Source organism: Notothenia rossii (genome assembly GCF_949606895.1).
Source record: "Notothenia rossii genome assembly, chromosome: 9".
NCBI classification, from domain to species: domain Eukaryota; kingdom Metazoa; phylum Chordata; class Actinopteri; order Perciformes; family Nototheniidae; genus Notothenia; species Notothenia rossii.
The window spans coordinates 14,545,991-14,550,982 of NC_136907.1; the positions used below are offsets into that span (position 1 = coordinate 14,545,991).

At 37.7% G+C, this 4,992-nt stretch overlaps 1 long non-coding RNA gene across 1 annotated transcript; it reads left to right on the forward strand.

Moving 5' to 3' along the window:
* The first annotated feature begins 262 nt into the window (after positions 1-262).
* Positions 263-4,042, forward strand: LOC307020085. The gene is made up of 3 exons (XR_013802772.1): positions 263-326; positions 1,133-1,192; positions 1,381-4,042. It is a non-coding gene; the product is annotated as an uncharacterized lncRNA (long non-coding RNA).
* Positions 4,043-4,992: the final 950 nt, after the last annotated feature.

Genomic DNA, 4,992 nt, shown 5'->3' on the forward strand with positions numbered 1-4,992 from the left:
AATGAAAAATATATGTGTGTTGAGCTGAACATATTTATATCTAATAGAACCAACATATAACTATGTGATTTTAAATTAACAGGATTTGTTTACGTCGATGCAAGGGGTGAAACATAATTGGATTTAATTATACCAGCTAAAAAACATGGCTTTTAAATTAGCAAGATTCACTTAGTTTGACCTGACGTGAATGGAATGCATTGGTTTAATGACACCTGCTAGTTTGAGACGCATGACGTCGTAATCTATCGCGAGGCACACCCATAGACTGTACACCACGGAGGAAGACCGCAGCACACACGAGGGAGACGACCCCCATGCATGTGGTAAGTAGTCCTATCTAGATTAATTCATGTATTGACGAGGTCTACAAATATGAAACATCGTTGGTATGAGGTAATATCATACACCTACCGTGAATATTGACCCGTGAAGTCAGCTAAATTGATGTTAAAGTGTTTCACAACTAGCGGCTAGCTAGCTAGCTTCTTGGCATATCGTGCACGGTGCCTTGCTGCCATGCACTCTAAAACGCCATATTTCCATTTTTGATCCAAATCAAAAGAAGTCATAGTGCCTGCACGTTATATCAATTAGAAATAATAATACAACACTACATGTATGTGAGGGCTAATGGAGCAATAACTACTGGAATGCATGGGTGTAGTACTGCCGGAGCGGCACTTCACTGTGCGACCAAAACTCACTGAACTAGCAGCCAGGAAAGAGCAACAAACAACTTAGTAAGATACATAAAGAAAAAGTACATCTGTTTACAGGTGGCGCTTGACTTTTTCGCTGGATCTTAACATTTCCGTCAAAATCCATTATTACCCGTCGGTCTGTACAACGGGGGGGGGGGGGGGGGGGGGGGGGGGGGGGGGTCGGGGGTCGGCGGTGATTCGGGCTCGTGAACTGTAGCGCCGTGTTATGCATGTCCACTGCACCTCGCGGGAGCGCGCACAGTGCACCAGATTGATGCATTTAACTTCAACATTTAAACATAATTCACATTCGGCATTTAAATACTAATTTAGTCTAGTAATTCAAATAATAGTTTCTACCCAAATGATATTGCACTTGGAGTTGGCATGCTACTGCAGATTAACCTAACCATGTCTGTTATTCACAGGTGTCCTGGGAACAAACACAATGACATTGCTGGCAGCAGGGCAACCTCTTCTTACTGGCGGTAAGTAATCAGCATCTTTTTAATTTTTTTTTATCAAGTTTGAAGTTTTAGCACATTGTAATCTTAAGAACTGCTTGACCTTGCTTGATTTACATCAGTAAATTACTAAAACATATAGGCGCATATAGGCTATGTTATGGTGGTTGCCATAACATATAATAATACAAATATTTTTCTTTGATTTTCAGATTACAACAGTACATGTGGAACTGCAAAGATTGTGGTACGTCAGTGTCTTCTAGGCGCCTGTTGTTGAAGCATTTCAAACTAAGACATGGCCATTATGGTCGTAATTTTTGATATCCATGCGCCTATCAATCAATCAATCAATCAATCAATGTTTATTTATATAGCCCAATATCACAAATGTTACATTTGTCTCAGTGGACTTCACAGTTTGTACAGAATATCAGTATGACAATACGACACCCTCTGTCCTTAGACCCTCACATCGTACAAGGAAAAACTTCCTGAGAAAACCCACAGTTTAAAGGGAAAAATGGGAGAAACCTCAGGGAGAGCAACAGAGGAGGGATCCCTCTCCCAGGACGGACAGACGTGCAATTAGGCCTGTCACGATAATTAATTTTGTTGGACGATACATTTTTCTGGAAATTATTGCGATAAACGATAATATTGTCGGCACCGTTTTAAGACATAATGATAATATATAATAATAATTCAAGTACATCCTTTCAAACATAACTTTTTATTGAACATTCAACATTGCAAATGAAATGTGAAATAATATTAAAATATATAAATTATATATAATAAATAAAACAAATTAATTAAATTATAATAAATTAATTAAATCACACAACCAAAACAATAAATTAAATAGTCAGGCTGGAAAACAGAGCTCTCTCTCTCATATATATATATATATATATATATATATATATATATATATATATAAATAAATACATAAATAAATAAATATGAGCACACATTATCTCACAAGCAAAAAAAACCTCCTTAAAACAACAGTCAAGTGTACAGTCCACTGTCAAAGACCCAGATGCCTCAACAGGCCATATCCAAATCTGTTTTTCTAAGTTTTCGAGCAAGGAACACCAACATGTTTGCATTGTCGGGCGGGGCCTCTCCATCTCCAGCTGCCGTGTTTGCTGCCAGCTGGAAAAACGGAATGGGGTGGTTGTGTTTTAGGTGGTTTAAATGCGTGGTATTGCCTACTTTTGTCGCTACCTTTTTTAAACCAATGCGACACACCGCCCGGCTCATTCAAGTCCGTAGGTTCGCCACGTTGATTTGGTTTGAATCCAAAATACTGCCACACCGGAGAATCGAGATGTGTAGTTAGGTTTTGTAACCAATTCCATTGCACTTTAAATTCCCCGCGAGTAAGTCACACGTTGTCTCCCGCTTGTCGCTATATTATTAATTTGGCTGCTACGCTGCTGCACGTGCACGCGGAGTGTCCTGACCTGGCTGTGTGTCAGCCCCGCCCCTCACAGCGCGCCTGGCAGCCACAGCGCTCCAGGCTAAAATGCTGGTCACATCTTTATGTAAACGGCAATTTATCGAGCTCAGAAAAGTTATCGAGTCCATTTTTATTTATCGTACGATAAGTCAATTTATCGATTATCGCGACAGGCCTACGTGCAATAGATGCCGTGTGTAAATTGAAAAGATAATACATTTGCAACATAGGTAGTCCAAATGTTTGGAAATGCATGTGTGTATAATAGGAAGATGAATCGTATGAATAGTACATGAGCTGCAGCATTTTGAATCAGCTGAAGCGACTTGACTGACTTCTTGGTACACCCTGATGATAAGGAGTTACAATAATCCAGCCCTGAAGTAACAAATGCATGGACTAGTTTCTCTGCATCGTTTTGAGGCAAGATATGCCTGATTTTTGCAATGTTACGTAGATGGAAGTAGGCGGTCCTTGAAATTGATTTTATGTGGGTGTTAAAGGATAAATCCTGATCAAATATAACACCAAGATTCCTTACAGTCTCACTGGAGGCTAAATTAATGCCATCCATAGTTAATATATCTTTAGATAATTTGTTTCGTAGATTCTTCGGGCCAAGTACAATAACTTCAGTTTTGGTCGTGTTTAACATCAACAAATGTAAGGTCATCCACGTTTTTAAGTCCTTGAGGCAGTCTTGAATTTTATTTAGATGATTAATTTCATCAGGCTTGATTGATAAATATAGTTGAGTATCATCCGCATAACAATGAAAGTTTACAGAATGATTCCTTATAATATTGCCTAACGGAAGCATATATAGTGTGAACAAAATAGGTCCAAGCACTGAGCCCTGTGGCACTCCATGGCTAACTTTGGTTTGCATGGAAGATTCATCGTTGACACGTACAAACTGAGAGCGTTCAGATAGATAGGACCTAATGCCACTTGTCCATGCACATTTAAGACTTGGAACAATCTTTCAAGCCACATTTACAGAGACCATGCCAAACAAACATCACAGCAGCGTATAGAATTATCCAAATTTCACTGTCAGTTGTGTGCGTGTAATTCAATTGCAACAGAGAAGGAATATTTCATTCATATAAATACACATTTGAGGAGGAATGAAACAGTGACATGTATGTTTCTAGGTTAGGGTTAGTAAGAAAGAGCTCATACAGTCTAAGGATGTATTTTTTTATTTTAGTATTACTGTGATGAGCCTGACAATTGGCTTGTAGGGTAATTTGCTCTCTGTTAGGAATGTTTTTGAGTTTTGAGTTATGTCTAATGTTTTCAGACATTTGCTATTTTAAGGAAAATGTCTGATACCCTTTGAATGACATTTTTGATAACATTTGAAGTACATTTTGATACCATTTGAAGTACATTGAAGTACATTTTTGATACATTTTGAAGTACATTGAAGTACATTTTTGATACCATTTGATGTACATTTTTGATACCATTTGTGAGGTTCTTTTTTATAATGTGTTTTAATCAGTCAATGTTAGAAAGAAAATGTTAACTTCTCACTTTGTTCTAATAAAGTTTTTTATTAGCACAATTGTGTTTCTGTGACTTAATGGTTCTGTTAGACTACATTTAGTGTTATCAGCATATTATAATTATGTGACAAAATTCCATGCAATTGGATTAAATAGAACCAACATCGTAAACAAAAGTAAGCTAAAGTAAAATATATCAACCTGAATTATTAATTTGACATTGGATGAATGAGATAAACATGTGTTGGGTTAACTAAAGTAAATTATGTCAACCTGAAGCATTCATTTTACATTGGATGAATGAGATAAACGTGTGTTGGGTTAACAACAGTGAATCATGTATTATGTACATATTTCATTTAAATTAGAGTAACATAATGTAATTGCGTGGAATTTTGTCACGTAATTAAATCATTATGGTTTAACAAATCATTTTTTTGAGTGTATCATGCAAAATGCACTTTTGTAGGTCTTTTATGAATATGTGTCCCAAGTGTTCCAGGGAAAACACAACCCCCTCTATTTTCCTCCATACCCAAATCTCTTAAAAAGGGGCTGCAACGGATCTGATACGGACTGATCCAGATTTGAAAACTTCTGTGACGTCACAGAAGTGGCGCTACGGCTATTGGGCCAACTCCACCAATCAGGAGGAGACAGCCACGGACATTGCCGTTTGAAAGCGCTGGAGACGCTGTAGTACATATGCCAGGCCTGTAGATGGTGCTGTTCTCACAGAATCAGCCCATGCAAAGACAGTGTTAAATTGAGCGAAATGAGGAATGGCTAAGATGCATGATCTGTTTGGTATTTTGAAAAATAAAAAGTATAAATATGCCTTA